This window comes from Rutidosis leptorrhynchoides, chromosome 8, assembly GCF_046630445.1.
Source record: "Rutidosis leptorrhynchoides isolate AG116_Rl617_1_P2 chromosome 8, CSIRO_AGI_Rlap_v1, whole genome shotgun sequence".
In the NCBI taxonomy this organism is placed as follows: Eukaryota; Viridiplantae; Streptophyta; class Magnoliopsida; order Asterales; family Asteraceae; genus Rutidosis; species Rutidosis leptorrhynchoides.
In genome coordinates this window covers 302,236,550-302,254,425 of record NC_092340.1, presented here as the reverse complement: position 1 = coordinate 302,254,425, position 17,876 = coordinate 302,236,550, and positions in this window count along the sequence as shown.

Genomic DNA, 17,876 nt, shown 5'->3' with positions numbered 1-17,876 from the left:
TTTTTCCAAAAATACTTATACTTTGAAAAACCAAGTTTTACCTTGTTAAATTAACATATAAATAAGTTATGTTACATGTCTTGAAGTATTTTAAAAGTTAAGTTAGAAGGATCTATTTAGTTTGCAAACAAGTTTGAAAACATTCAAACTATGTTCTTGTTGTTAAACTTTTGTACCACAAAATAAGATAGCTATATATATATGAATCGAATAAGGTTATGAACATAGATTCTACCTCAAGTTCCTTGGATAAGTTTGCTGTAAAAGAGGAGTAAGAAGCTAGAATCAAAAGGGTGATGGAAGTGGATGAAAGATTGGAAGTAAGTTGGTGTTCTTGGAAGGTTTTCTTGAAGTGTTTTTGTATGGTTTTCTTATGGTGTTTTAGTATGGTTTTTGAAGCTAGATCTTTATGGAACTTTGCTGGATTGTTATGGAGTTTAGAGAGTAAGAAAGAGTGTGTGTTTTTAGCTAGAGAATGGATGTTTAAATGAAGCAAAATGATGATCCTTGTGACCTCCTTAAAAACGTGGGAATGGGGAGACAAGAACAAAAGTTTTGTTGTATTTTTGTATAATAATTCATGCATGCATCCAAATTCCAATTACCTTGCTCTAAGGGCAGTAACAAGGGTGGGTTAGGTGGTGATTTGATGTGTATTTACTATTAGTAAATACGTATAGAAGCTTGGTATGATACGAGTACAAATACTCTAGGTATACGTATAGAAATTTTGTGAAAAATGGAATGAGGATTCAAATATAGCTATCTTTTGTGAATACACTTATATGGTTTTATGTATTTAAGTCTTTAAAAATGATTAAATACATTACTTATACAATATATGTATAAACATTATATGTCTTAAGTATTTATGTCAAATAACGTTACGTATAGTTATCGTTTTGAAAACTTAAGTTAGTAGTTTCAAAATACACATATAACTTGTTGTTATTAATACAAAATGAGATATTAAAACATTTATTAATCATGTTAAATATGTATATATACATTTATATACACAAACGTATAATTATCATATATTGTATAGTTCGTGATATCATCGGTCAAACTAGACGGTCAAACGTTTGTGTAAAACTCTTTTCGGAAACATAAGTCTCAACAATTTGGATTGCTTATCAAGTTGGTAATGTTTAATTTATGTAAATATCAATCTTATAAGTATAGAACGATCGAAAAAGTGCGGGTCGTTACATAGCGTTACACGGACAGAGTTTCGACTTACAAACTTAAAACATTCGCCACTATAACCTTATTATTATTAAACTTAAATTAAAATTAAAATTATAAAATATAAATATAAATATATCGTAGATAGATAGATAGAAAAAGGTGTGTTTAATCGATCAGAATGCGCGGCCTTTTATAGGCCCACGTTTAACTGTTGAGCTCCGCGAGTGTGGAGGTTTTCTTCATCATAGCTCCGCGAGTGCGGAGGTCTGGATTCCAGCGCATAGGTCAAATTTAAAACGTGGGCTGCGTATAATTATAATATATAATAATATATATAATTAATTATATATTATATTATATTCTTGTGCATAGTTGACTTGTAATTTTTGGTCCGTTGCGTCGCGCGCTGAAAGTTGGTTCATGTCTCGGTTCCGGATTTTTGAATGCCTTTTCGTATAATTTAACATCTTGTACTTTGCTTTTTGCGGATTGGACTCTTGCCATTTTTAGACGTTTCTCATCAATAATTTGAACCACTTGGATTGTACTTTGTACTTTTTAGCTTTTTGGTCGTTTGCGTCTTCAATTCGTCGAATCTGTCTTTTGTCTTCACCTTTTATTATTTAAACGAATATAACTTGTAAATAGAACAATTGCAACTAAAAGCTTGTCTTTCTTGAAGGATAATGCTATGAAATATATGTTCGTTTTTAGCATTATCAATAACTCAAAAGTAATATCTCTATATTACTTCGACAATGTTTGAGAGATTTGAACAAATAAAATCAAAACCTTTTTACTTCACGTCGACTACAAAGACTAATTACCAAAGCATTAAGATTGGAAAAACACCTTTTTCTTCCTGTTTGTGCCATCGAATTAGATACCAAAAATAACATGGTTTTCTTTTTATAGTTACTTGAAGAAAAACAATTTAGACCCAAAATTCGTAGACCATGTCCATATTTATATTGTTAACTTCTTTTGGTTTCTCACAACTCATTTGGAAAATACAAAATACAAAATCCACATATATTCTTTACCTAATTCAATAGATGTAATATATACATTATATATTTTAATACATATCATTAATTCTAATTTTAAGAGATACATATAAAATTAACAAATTCCATATCATTTCCTTTTAAATCTTTCGGTCGACTAACTTATAAAGCAAGACAAATTCTTGTAATTAATTATTTCAAATATAATTAATATGTAAACCCCTTTAACTAAATCGTATTTAATTAAATGTATTCTCTCGAATTATAAGTTATAATTATATATCAACAATATATAATAATTGATGTCTAACTGCTAAAGTGTATGACTCCATTGGCCTGTATATAAGCGGTAGTATAGATTTGTGCTAGGACGTGCACACTAAGTCAACAAATCATCGGTATATGATTTATAAATAAAGAGAAGATGCTTATTTCCATGGAATATATTGCATTTTCTATGGTGTAACGTTAGTTTGTTGCATGTTGGATCAATTGGTTATATGCAACATTGAATCTAATCTTTTCAAAGTGATTACTTATTAATAAAGATTATAGCGTGCTTTAACCGTAAAATCCTTTAAAACAATTTATAAAATGATAATTTTCATTACGAGTTTTAGAATTATGCAAGAAATGATCATTTTATAAATTACGCAAGAAATGAATTTATAGTAATTTAGTTTTTGTTAGGGAACATAAATGAAGGAGTGATGATAAATTTGGATATTCTAAATCATCTGTGATGCGTTTCACTTGATTTATAAAATCTTTTACTGGGATAAGACAAGTAAGACACTGAAAATTTTGACATAAACTAAGCAAAATAGAGTGGGTTGTGTTTTGGTTATAATTTTTTTGTTATTATTTTTACCTGAATTTTTACCTGAATCTGATTATTAATTTAGTCTAAATCTATTCTTCAAAAAACTTACCACAAGTGTTCTCGAGCTTCACGAACACGAAAAAGCCAAAAACTCAATTGCTTTCTTTGTGTTCCTTCTCATCCTTTCCATTGTTGCTGATGTGCGAAATGTGGTATATGAATTATTATATGAAAAAGTACCGGTTTTAAAGATTACACACACTAACGGGCAGTGTACCCGATCGTGTAGTAGTATAGATAATGGTAAAATCTGTGTATCGTTTCAAGGACAATTATATGTGCAAGTTAAGATTGTATAAACTAAATTGGGATTTAACTAGATAAAATGAAATCAAACAAATACAAGATATTGGGTTGCCCTTTAACGATGGGCAAATCAATATACGAATAAGTTTAAAAGACAATATTTTTGGTATTTTAAATTTATAAAAATGAAAAGATAGTTTTTATATCAAATTAAACAAATATGCTCATTTAGACTTTTTACCCTCGATATTGAATGTTATTATGGATTATGACCGGATTGATTGACTATGCACGAGAACTAATTGATTGGTTTACCAAGAGTAGTCTTGCGCAAACATTCAAACGGGATTACATGATGCAAGTGATGTTCTTGTCATCTAAGACCTCTTATTTGTAATCAACTAATTCAACAAGTCTAAAGACTTGAATGATGATCATGTCAATGATGTGTTGTACATGATCCACTCCTATGTCAACTAATGGTTTAGCTTAGTTCATTCCCTTGGTCCGGTTAAATGCTTAATTCACCCAACCCAAGTATTCAATTAAGTGGTTGTAATAGGATCCCTATAAACGTCACTGAATAAGGCAAATTACTAACACCTATTTGTAACATCCCGCATTTTTCAGTTAAATTTATTTTTAACACCGTCTTTTTTTTAGATAATACCTTTTGTTATCTAAATTCGCGTCTTTCGTTAACTAACATTCATAATATTTCCGTTATTTAATTATAACATCACTCGTTTACTCGAACGTTTTTAAAATATTCGTTTGGTTAATTCCCGCACTCGCTTTGAAACTCGAGGGACCAAAGTTGCAAAGGGGCCTAACTAGTTGACTAGGTCAACTAGTCAAACCCCACCATCACCACTCATTCACTTCACCTCTCTTCTCCCTTTTTCTCTCTAGCTCAAGAACACTCCTTTTCTCTCAATCCATTCAATCATCATCTAAATCCGATTGGAGAAGCAAACATCGAAACAAATTACATATTTGGAATCCTCTCTTCATCCTCTACATTTTGGTACCAATTTCATCACATTTGGGTAACATTTCTAAAACACTAGATTTCTCTAAATTCATTTTATATACTTGAAATGGTGTTAGTTAGTGTCTATGGCTCGTGTCTAGCATGAATATATGATTTACTTGCTCGATTTGTTGTTTTGAGTAACTAGTTTGAACATTTGAAATGAGTTTGCTTAATCTTGAATTTTGGGTGATTAAATGTTGTTTAAATGTTAAAGTTCATGTATTAAATGTATTACTAGCATCATTAGCTTCATTTTGATGTGTAGGTTGATTTAGAAAAGCTTCATTTACAAAATGGTTGAATTCATTATTTTGATTAGGGTTTGATGAACTCTAAAACGAACTTTTGATGCTTTGAATGCCATGAAATGTTATTAGTTAGTGATTAGTTGTAATGTATGTTTCAATACCTTCAAAACGGCATATCATATGTGTGAATTGGATTCCCGAGTTAAGAAATGCGTTTTATGAACTTGAAACGTTGATTTTGAACGTTTAATGATCATTCATTGAGGTTTCCTTTATTTTTAATGATGGAATTTATTGATGAAATGTATTTAGTTGTATTCCTCTTTAAATTACCATTCCAACGATATAAGATACGTGTTTTGAATGTTAACGAGTCAAAAGTTATGATCGTTTGAAGTTGAAATCGTCTAAGTGTAAACTGCCCCAGAATTGCTGCACCAGATGCAGATGCATCTGCCTCAGATGCACGGCGCATCTGAGGCAGACTACCCAAAAATGTCAATTTTCGCTTAATTCTAAGTATTCTATGCACCCCCGATCAACATGAAACTTGACCAACATGCTCATATATGATTTCTAAGCTCAGGAAAATAGTTCGGGACCCGACCCGACCCCGTTGACTTTTTCGTTGACTTTGACCAAGTTTGACTTTTAGTCAAACTTAACCAAACACTTATGCAATCGTTCTAATCTTGTTTCATACTTGATTCTTGCATGAAACTTGACAACGTGATTCACATGCTATATATTCGAGTCGTAACGAGCCATAGGACTAATTGAACACATTTCACCCGACCATGTGTCGTAACCGGTTAATTGATACAACTTACTTGTTTAGGTCAAGGCTAAGCAACTTTCATGCACATGTTTACTTTGTGAAATACATTTATACTCGTGCACTCGAGGTGAGATCATAGTCCCACCTTTTCAAATACTTTTATACTTTTAAATCGTGGGCTGAGAAACATATACATTACATACTTAAATACATTTCATATGTATATATGCTTTTCATACTTTTATACTTGAACACGAATACAGAAGCAAAGATACATACAAGTTAGAACAAAAATCCTCAAGTCCAATTACCATTAGTTACACTAGGGTGTGAGCGAGAATTTATGTTGTGTGGCCATACGGGTTTGACGAACCCTCATCTGAGGGATGAAACGTATTTTTGGGATATAGTGTAGGTTCTAACACTATTATGCAGAGGTAAGATTCAGTTAAGTTTTGGTAATTGGGTGCTCGTGATACATACAACATCTTTTGGGATGTATACGCTTGATATTCACTTTATACTAAATCTTGTGGTTTACAAACAACATCTTTTGAGATGTATACGCTTTGATACAAACACATCTTTTGAGATGTATACGATTTGATACTAAACCTTGTGGTTCAAAAACATACTTTTACAAATACACTTATGATCTCACCAACGTTTTCGTTGACAGTTTTCTATATGTTTCTCAAGTTCATACATGGCTATTTGATACATGCTTCCGCGTACACTTATACTTGCTTGGAGTCAAGCATACATGCATACACTCTGATTTCTTGCTTGGAGTCAAGCATACATACATGCATACGCTAGTGATAGCACCTTTGGATTCAAACAAATGTTTACATACTTACACTATTTATAGCAGCCGTGATTTTCAACTTATTATGTCGCAAGTTATTTCATTTATACTTTATAACTTTTGTAAACTTAAACTTGTTGTCGAACCATTTGTTAAACTAAACTTTGCAAGTCTTGTACTTTTCAAATGAATGCGACATAGTTTTGGTCAAACGAGTCTCATATAGGGACTACGACCACGTAACGGGACCTAAGTTAGCGGCGCCGTCAATGACGATTTTGTCAGGTCGCTAAAAATGGTATCAGAGCTGGTTTAACCTTAGCCGTAAAGGTAGTCACGCACGCCGGCTGTCAGGCCGAGCACTCATACGGACTATGCTTTTTGGCGGGTTAATCGTAGAGGGGGTTCTCACAGTGTTACCTGTGACGAAGTATTGGCTCTTACCCCTTGTGATCCCTTGGAATTTGAGGGTTGGCAGTTTGGCAGAAATGCGGGCCGTAAAATCAGTGTCTGAGGTACACTCAGTGGTCACCAAGCGGTTAGCTGGAAAGGCACTGGGTGGGTTTCTACCCCATCTGTCGCTACAGATGGTATCAGAGCGTTGGTTGTAGGGAACTAGGATATGCATTAGTGTGTCTGACAGAGTCGTTAGGACGCATTATGAAATGTCCCGTTCTTATTGATTAAAAACGTTCCATATTAATTGATTTCGTTGCGAGGTTTTGACCTCTATATGAGACGTTTTTCAAAGACTGCATTCATTTTAAAACAAACCATAACCTTTATTTCATCAATAAAGGTTTAAAAAGCTTTACGTAGATTATCAAATAATGATAATCTAAAATATCCTGTTTACACACGACTATTACATAATGGTTTACAATACAAATATGTTACAACGGAATAAGTTTCTTGAATGCAGTTTTTACACAATATCATACAGGCATGGACTCCAAATCTTGTCCTTATTTAAGTATGCGACACCGGAAGCTCTTAATAATCACCTGAGAATAAACATGCTTAAAACGTCAACAAAAAATGTTGGTGAGTTATAGGCTTAACCTATATATATCAAATCGTAACAATAGACCACAAGATTTCATATTTCAATATACATCCCATACATAGAGATAAAAATCATTCATATGGTGAACACCTGGTAACCGACATTAACAAGATGCATATATAAGAATATCCTCATCATTCCGGAACACCCTTCGGATATGATATAAATTTCGAAGTACTAAAGCATCCGGTACTTTGGATGGGGTTTGTTAGGCCCAATAGATCTATCTTTAGGATTCACGTCAATTAGGGTGTCTGTTCCCTAATTTTTAGATTACCAGACTTAATAAAAAGGGGCATATTCGATTTCGATAATTCAACCATAGAATGTAGTTTCACGTACTTGTGTCTATTTTTTAAATCATTTATAAAACCTGCATGTATTCTCATCCCAAAAATATTAGATTTTAAAAGTGGGACTATAACTCACTTTCACAGATTTTTACTTCGTCGGGAAGTAAGACTTGGCCACTGGTCGATTCACGAACCTATAACAAATATATACATATATATCAAAGTATGTTCAAAATATATTTACAACACTTTTAATACATTTTGATGTTTTAAGTTCATTAAGTCAGCTGTCCTCGTTAATAACCTACAACTAGTTGTCCAAAGTTAGATGTACACAAAAAAAATTGATATATATTATCTTGAATCAATCCATGACCCAGTGTATACACGTCTCAGGCTAGATCACAACTCAAAGTATATATATTTTTGGAATCAACCTCAACCCTGTATAGCTAACTCCCACATTACTGCATATAGAGTGTCTATGGTTGTTCCAAATAATATATACACATGGGTCGATATGATATGTCAAAACATTTGCATACGTGTCTATGGTATCCCAAGATTACATAATATATTAGAATACATGTATAATACAATATAATTTAGCTAGGATATGATTAATATAGATTTGTTACCAATTTTCACGTAGCTACAACAAGAAAAATTATCCAATCTTGTTTTACCCATCACTTCTTCGTTTTAAATCCGTTTTGAGTGAATCAAATTGCTATGGTTTCATATTGAACTCTATTTTATGAATCTAAACAGAAAAAGTATAGTTTTATAGTCGGAAATATAAGTTACAAGTCATTTTTGTAAGAGGTAGTCATTTCAGTCGAAAGAACGACGTCTTGATGACCATTTTAAAAAACATACTTCCACTTTGAGTTTAACCATGATTTTTGGATATAGTTTCATGTTCATAAGAAAAATCATTTTCCCAGAAGAATAACTTTTAAATCAAAGTTTATCATAGTTTTTAACTAACTAACCCAAAACAGCCCGCGGTGTTACTACGACGGCGTAAATCCGGTTTTACGGTGTTTTTCGTGTTTCCAGGTTTTAAATCATTAAGTTATCATATCATATAGATATAGAACATGTGTTTAGTTGATTTTAAAAGTCAAGTTAGAAGGATTAACTTTTGTTTGCGAACAAGTTTAGAATTAACTAAACTATGTTCTAGTGATTACAAGTTTAAACCTTCGAATAAGATAGCTTTATATGTATGAATCGAATGATGTTATGAACATCATTACTACCTAAAATTTTCTGGATAAAGCTACTGGAAATGAGAAAAATGGATCTAGCTTCAAAGGATCCTTGGATGGCTTGAAAGTTCTTGAAGCAGAATCATGACACGAAAACAGTTCAAGTAAGATTTTCACTCGAAATAAGATTGTTATAGTTATAGAAATTGAATTAAAGTTTGAATATGAGTATTACCTTGTATTATAAAGATATCTTACTGTAAATAAGAAAGATTTCTTGAGGTTGGATGATCACTCTACAAGATTGGAAGTAAGCTAGCAAACTTGGAAGTATTCTTGATTTTATGAAACTAGAACTTGTAGAATTTATGAAGAACACTTAGAACTTGAAGATAGAACTTGAGAGAGATCAATTAGATGAAGAAAATTGAAGAATGAAAGTGTTTGTAGGTGTTTTTGGTCGTTGATGTATGGATTAGATATAAAGGATATGTAATTTTGTTTTCATGTAAATAAGTCATGAATGATTACTCATATTTTTGTAATTTTATGAGATATTTCATGCTAGTTGCCAAATGATGGTTCCCATATGTGTTAGGTGACTCACATGGGCTGCTAAGAGCTGATCATTAGAGTGTATATACCAATAGTACATACATCTAAAAGCTGTGTATTGTACAAGTACGAATACGGGTGCATACGAGTAGAATTGTTGATGAAACTGAACGAGGATGTAATTGTAAGCATTTTTGTTAAGTAGAAGTATTTTGATAAGTGTCTTGAAGTCTTTCAAAAGTGTATGAATACATATTAAAACACTACATATATATACATTTTAACTGAGTCGTTAAGTCATCGTTAGTCGTTACATGTAAGTGTTGTTTTGAAACCTTTAGGTTAACGATCTTGTTAAATGTTGTTAACCCAATGTTTATAATATCAAATGAGATTTTAAATTATTATATTATCATGATATTATGATGTACGAATATCTCTTAATATGATATATATACATTAAATTTCGTTACAACGATAATCGTTACATATATGTCTCGTTTCAAAATCATTAAGTTAGTAGTCTTGTTTTTACATATGTAGTTCATTATTAATATACTTAATGATATGTTTACTTATCATAATATCATGTTAACTATATATATAACCATATATATGTCATCATATAGTTTTTACAAGTTTTAACGTTCGTGAATCACCGGTCAACTTGGGTGGTCAATTGTCTATATGAAACCTATTTCAATTAATCAAGTCTTAACAAGTTTGATTGCTTAACAAGTTTGAAACACTTAATCATGTAAATAACAATTTCATTTAATATATATATAAACATGGAAAAGTTCGGGTCACTACAGTACCTACCAGTTAAATAAATTTCGTCCCGAAATTTTAAGCAGTTGGAGGTGTTGACGTATCTTCTCGAAATAAATGCGGGTATTTCTTCTTCATCTAATCTTCTCATTCCCAGGTGAAATCGGGTCCTCTACGAGCATTCCATCGAACCTTAACAATTGGTATCTTGTTTTGCTTAAGTCTTTTAACCTCACGATCCATTATTTCGACGGGTTCTTTGATGAATTGAAGTTTTTCGTTGATTTGGATTTCATCTAACAGAATAGTGAGATCTTCTTTAGCAAAACATTTCTTCAAATTCGAGACGTGGAAAGTGTTATGTACAGCCGTGAGTTGTTGAGGTAACTCAAGTCGGTAAGCTACTGGTCCGACACGATCAATAATCTTGAATGGTCCGATATACCTTGGATTTAATTTCCCTCGTTTACCAAATCGAACAACGCCTTTCCAAGGTGCAACTTTGAGCATGACCATCTCTCCAATTTCAAATTCTATATCTTTTCTTTTAATGTCAGCGTAGCTCTTTTGTCGACTTTGGGCGGTTTTCAACCGTTGTTGAATTTGGATGATCTTTTTGGTAGTTTCTTGTATTATCTCCGGACCCGTAATCTGTCTATCCCCCACTTCACTCCAACAAATCGGAGACCTGCACTTTCTACCATAAAGTGCATAAAACGGCGTCATCTCAATGCTTGAATGGTAGCTGTTGTTGTAGGAAAATTCTGCTAACGGTAGATGTCGATCCCAACTGTTTCTGAAATCAATAACACATACTCGTAGCATGTCTTCAAGCGTTTGTATCGTCCTTTCGCTCTGCCCATCAGTTTGTGAATGATAGGCAGTACTCATATCTAGACGAGTTCCTAATGCTTACTGTAATGTCTGCCAGAATCTTGAAATAAATCTGCCATCCCTATCAGAGATAATAGAGATTGGTATTCCATATCTGGAGATGACTTCCTTCAAATACAGTCGTGCTAACTTCTCCATCTTGTCATCTTCTCTTATTGGCAGGAAGTGTGCTGATTTGGTGAGACGATCAACTATTACCCAAATAGTATCAAAACCACTTGCAGTCCTTGGAAATTTAGTGATGAAATCCATGGTAATGTTTTCCCATTTCCATTCCGAGATTTCGGGTTGTTGAAGTAGACCTGATGGTTTATGATGCTCAGCTTTGACTTTAGAACACGTCAAACATTCTCCTACGTATTTAGCAACATCGGCTTTCATACCCGGTCACCAAAAATGTTTCTTGAGATCCTTGTACATCTTCTCCGTTCCAGGATGTATTGAGTATCTGGTTTTATGAGCTTCTCTAAGTACCATTTCTCTCATATCTCCAAATTTTGGTACCCAAATCCTTTCAGCCCTATACCGGGTTCCGTTTTCCCGAATATTAAGATGCTTCTCCGATCCTTTGGGTATTTCATCCTTTAAATTTCCCTCTTTTAAAACTCCTTGTTGCGCCTCCTTTATTTGAGTAGTAAGGTTATTGTGAATCATTATATTCATAGATTTTACTCGAATGGGTTCTCTGTCCTTCCTGCTCAAGGCTTCGGCTACCACATTTGCCTTCCTCGGGTGGTAACGAATCTCAAAGTCGTAATCATTCAACAATTGAATCCACCTACACTGCCTCATATTCAGTTGTTTCTGATTAAATATGTGTTGAAGACTTTTGTGGTTGGTATATATAATACTTTTGACCCCATATAAGTAGTGCCTCTAAGTCTTTAATACAAAAACAACCGCGCCTAATTCCAAATCATGCGTCGTATAATTTTGTTCGTAAATCTTCAATTGTCTAGACGCATAAGCAATCACCTTCGTTCGTTGCATTAATACATAACCGAGACCTTGCTTTGATGAGTCACAATAAATCACAAAATCATCATTCCCTTCAGGCAATGACAATATAGGTGCCGTAGTTAGATTTTTCTTCAATAACTGAAACGCTTTCTCTTGTTCATCCTTCCATTCAAATTTCTTCCCTTTATGCGTTAATGCAGTCAAGGGTTTTGCTATTCTGGAAAAGTCTTGGATGAACCTTCTGTAGTAACCAGCTAGTCCTAAAAACTGGCGTATGTGTTTCGGAGTTTTCGGGGTTTCCCACTTTTCAACAGTTTCTATCTTTGCCGGATCCACCTTAATACCTTCTTTGTTCACTATGTGACTGAGGAATTGAACTTCTTCCAACCAAAATGCACACTTTGAAAACTTAGCATACAATTCTTCCTTCCTCAATACTTCTAACACCTTTCTCAAATGTTCACCGTGTTCTTGGTCATTCTTTGAGTAAATAAGTATGTCATCAATGAAAACAATGACAAACTTGTCAAGGTATGGTCTACACACTCGGTTCATAAGGTCCATGAACACAGCTGGTTCATTAGTTAAACCAAATGGCATGACCATAAACTCGTAATGACCGTAACGTGTTCTGAAAGCAGTCTTTGGAATATCATCTTCTTTCACCCGCATTTGATGATACCCGGAACGTAAGTCAATGTTTGAATAAACAGACAAGCCTTGTAGTTGATCAAATAAGTCGTCGATTCTCGGTAGTGGGTAGCGGTTCTTGATGGTAAGTTTGTTCAACTCTCGGTAGTCGATACACAACCTGAATGTACCATCTTTCTTCTTGATAAACAAAACAGGAGCTCCCCACAGTGATGTGCTTGGTCGAATGAAACCACGCTCTAAAAGTTCTTGTAATTGGCTTTGCAGTTCTTTCATCTCGCTGGGTACGAGTCTGTAAGGAGCACGAGCTATTGGTGCAGCTCCTGGTACAAGATCTATTTGAAATTCAACGGATCGATGTGGGGGTAATCCCAGTAATTCTTTCGGAAATACATCGAGAAATTCTTTTGCGACGGGAACATCATTGATGCTCTTTTCTTCAGTTTGTACTTTCTCGACGTGTGCTAGAACAGCATAACAACCTTTTCTTATTAGTTTTTGTGCCTTCAAATTACTAATAAGATGTAGCTTCGTGTTGCCCTTTTCTTCGTACACCATTAAGGGTTTTTCTTTTTCTCGTATAATGCGAATTGCATTTTTGTAACAAACGATCTCTGCTTTCACTTCTTTCAACCAGTCCATACCGATTATCACATCAAAACTCCCTAACTCTACTGGTATCAAGTCAATCTTAAATATTTCGCTAATCAGTTTAATTTCTCGATTTCGACATATATTATCTGCTGAAATTAATTTACCATTTGCTAATTCGAGTAAAAATTTACTATCCAAAGGCGTCAATGGACAACTTAATTTAGCACAAAAATCTCTACTCATATAGCTTTTATCAGCACCCGAATCAAATAAAACGTAAGCAGATTTATTGTCAATAAGAAACATACCCGTAACAAGTTCCGGGTCTTCCTGTACCTCTGCCGCATTAATATTGAAAACTCTTCCGTAGCCTTGTCCATTCGTGTTCTCCTGGTTCGGGCAATTTCTAATAATGTGGCCCGATTTTCCACATTTATAACAAACTACATTGGCATAACTTGCTCCGACACTACTTGCTCTGCCATTACTCGTTCCGACACCATTTGTTCCTTTCGTTCTGTTAACCCCTGGTCTGTAGACCTCACACTTCGCCGCGCTATGACCATTTCTTTTACACTTGTTGCAAAATTTGGTGCAGAACCCCGAGTGATACTTTTCACACCTTTGGCATAGCTGCTTCTGATTGTTGTTGTTGTTGCGGTTATTATTGTTGTTGGGATGATTGTTGTAGTTGCTGTTGTTGTTGTTGTTGTTGTTGGGCCGTTTGTTGTTGTTGCGATTGGAGTTGCGATTGTTGGGATAGTTGTTGCGATTATTGTTGTAATTGCTGTTGTTGTATTGGTGATTCTTATCACCGTTTTCCTCCCACTTTCTTTTGACTTGCTTCACATTGACCTCTTCAGCAGTCCGTTCTTTAATTCTTTCTTCAATCTGGTTCACTAGTTTGTGAGCCATTCTACATGCCTGTTGTATGGAGGCGGGCTCGTGTGAACTTATATCTTCTTGGATTCTTTCCAGTAATCCTTTCACAAACGCGTCGATCTTCTCTTCCTCATCTTCGAACGCTCCCGGACACAATAGGCATAATTCTGTGAATCCTCTTTCGTACGTGGTAATATCAAATCCTTGGCTTCGTAACCCTCTAAGTTCTGTCTTGAGCTTATTGACCTCGGTTCTGGGACGGTACTTCTCGTTCATCAAGTGCTTGAATGCTGACCACGGTAGTGCGTAAGCATCATCTTGTCCCACTTGCTCTAGATAGGTATTCCACCATGTTAACGCAGAACCTGTGAAGGTATGCATAGCGTACTTTACTTTGTCCTCTTCAGTACACTTACTTATGGAAAACACTGATTCGACCTTCTCGGTCCACCGTTTCAATCCGATCGGTTCTTCGGTTCCATCAAACTCCAAAGGTTTGCAGGCAGTGAATTCTTTGTAGGTGCATCCTACACGATTTCCTGTACTGCTAGATCCAAGGTTATTGTTGGTATGTAGCGCAGCCTGTACTGCGGCTATGTTTGAAGCAAGAAAGGCACGAAATTCCTCTTCGCTCATATTCAAGGTGTGTCGAGTAGTCGGTGCCATTTCCTTCAAAATAGTCAAATGAAACGAGTTAATCATATAGAATATCAAGAGTAGTCAATAGTATTTCGTAGCGTAATATGAACTTATTTATAAAAGCTCTTTCTTCATATTAGCATTTTATACTCTTTAATTCGGGTAGTACCTACCCGTTAAGTTCATACTTAGTAGCTAACATACCATTTCAACTACTACAATTCTATATGAAAAACTAATCACAAAAACAAAAACAAAAAAACAAAAATATATCATATTCAAGCCTTTATACAATAACTTGCAAACTTACAATATCGCTATTTTACATATAGCATGAAATATAGCACATAAAACTTTGATACAAAGTAGTTGTGAAGATAATTCTAGTTAATAAATAAGGCGTTCAGCAAAGGCAATAAAGACACGTAATTCATACGTCCAGAAACAAGTCATGCATTCTGGTTTTACTAATACCACTTCCCATCCTTGGTTTTGTGGAACATAACCGTTGTGATCGATAGTAAGACAATGTGTTGTAACGTCGTCAAAAGGATGAAGGTTACGTAATGACCAACAGTCTCGTAATAACCTAAAAACCTCATTTCTTACCCCAATTACCAACTCCATCACTTGTGGGAACGTTTTGTTTAATAGTTGTAGCTCGATGTTCTTGTTCTCACTTTGGTGAGAAGCGAACATTACTATCCCGTAAGCATAACATGCTTCTTTATGTTGCATGTTAGCCACTTTTTCTAAATCACGAAGTCCTATATTCAGATATATTGAGTCAAAATAATTTCTTAACCCGTTGCGTAAAATAGCATTTGGGTTCCCCGCAATATATGCGTCAAAGTAAACACATCGTAACTTATGGATTTCCCAATGTGATATTCCCCATCTTTCGAACGAAAGCCTTTTATAAACCAAGGCATTCTTGGAACGTTCTTCGAATGTCTTACAAACTGATCTCGCCTTAAATAGTTGTGCCGAGGAATTCTGACCGACTCTAGACAAGATTTCATCAATCATGTCTCCGGGTAGGTCTCTTAAAATATTGGGTTGTCTATCCATTTTGTGTTTTTATACCGCAAAATAGACAAGAGTTAGATTCATAAAAAAAATACTTATTAATACAAGCAATTTTTACATATATCATAAAGCATAAGCACACTATATTACATATATTACACCACACGAATACAACTATCTTATTCCGACTCGCTCGTTTCTTCTTCTTCGGTTTTGGTTCTTTTTGCCAAGTTTATATGGATATATGATGTTCCCCTAATACGAGCCGTCGTTTTCCACATTGGTTTAGAAAAACCTGGTGGTTTAGAGGTTCCCGGGTTATTGTCACAATTTAAGAAATACGGGTGTTGACGATACATATAAAGTTCATCGGGTTTGGAATCAAATTTCTCTATTTTTATGCCATTTCCCTTAATGTTCTCTTTTGCCTTATTAAATTGTGTTGAGGTAATTTCTATAACATCATCGGAATCATTGTCGGGATCCGATTCATCGGAGAATTGGTAATCCTCCCAATACTTTGCTTCCTTGGCGGAAACACCATTGACCATAATTAACTTTGGTCGGTTGGTTGAGGATTTTCTTCTACTTAAATGTTTTATTATTTCCCCCACTAGTTCTATTTCTTCTTCCGGTTCCGATTCTTCTTCCGGTTCCGATTCTTCTTCCGGTTCCGACTCTTCTTCCGGTTCCTCTTCGGGAACTTGTGAATCAGTCCACGAATCATTCCAATTTACATTTGACTCTTCATTATTATTAGGTGAGTCAATGGGACTTGTTCTAGAGGTAGACATCTATCACATAATATCAAACGCGTTAAGAGATTAATATATCACATAATATTCACATGTTAAAAATATATAGTTTCCAACAAAATTTGTTAAGCAATCATTTTTCAAGTAAACACGGTCGAAGTTCAGACTCACTAATGCATCCTAACAAACTCGATAAGACACACTAATGCAAAATTCTGGTTCTCTAAGACCAACGCTCGGATACCAACTGAAATGTCCCGTTCTTATTGATTAAAAACGTTCCATATTAATTGATTTCGTTGCGAGGTTTTGACCTCTATATGAGACGTTTTTCAAAGACTGCATTCATTTTAAAACAAACCATAACCTTTATTTCATCAATAAAGGTTTAAAAAGCTTTACGTAGATTATCAAATAATGATAATCTAAAATATCCTGTTTACACACGACTATTACATAATGGTTTACAATACAAATATGTTACAACGAAATAAGTTTCTTGAATGCAGTTTTTACACAATATCATACAGGCATGGACTCCAAATCTTGTCCTTATTTAAGTATGTGACACCGGAAGCTCTTAATAATCACCTGAGAATAAACATGCTTAAAACGTCAACAAAAAATGTTGGTGAGTTATAGGTTTAACCTATATATATCAAATCGTAACAATAGACCACAAGATTTCATATTTCAATATACATCCCATACATAGAGATAAAAATCATTCATATGGTGAACACCTGGTAACCGACATTAACAAGATGCATATATAAGAATATCCCCATCATTCCGGGACACCCTTCGGACATGATATAAATTTCGAAGTACTAAAGCATCCGGTACTTTGGATGGGGTTTGTTAGGCCCAATAGATCTATCTTTAGGATTCGCATCAATTAGGGTGTCTGTTCCCTAATTCTTAGATTACCAGACTTAATAAAAAGGGGCATATTCGATTTCGATAATTCAACCATAGAATGTAGTTTCACGTACTTGTGTCTATTTTGTAAATCATTTATAAAACCTGCATGTATTCTCATCCCAAAAATATTAGATTTTAAAAGTGGGACTATAACTCACTTTTACAGATTTTTACTTCGTCGGAAAGTAAGACTTGGCCACTGGTTGATTCACGAACCTATAACAAATATGTACATATATATCAAAGTATGTTCAAAATATATTTACAACACTTTTAATACATTTTGATGTTTTAAGTTCATTAAGTCAGCTGTCCTCGTTAGTAACCTACAACTAGTTGTCCAAAGTTAGATGTACACAAAAAAAATTGATATATATTATCTTGAATCAATCCACGACCCAGTGTATACACGTCTCAGGCTAGATCACAACTCAAAGTATATATATATTTTT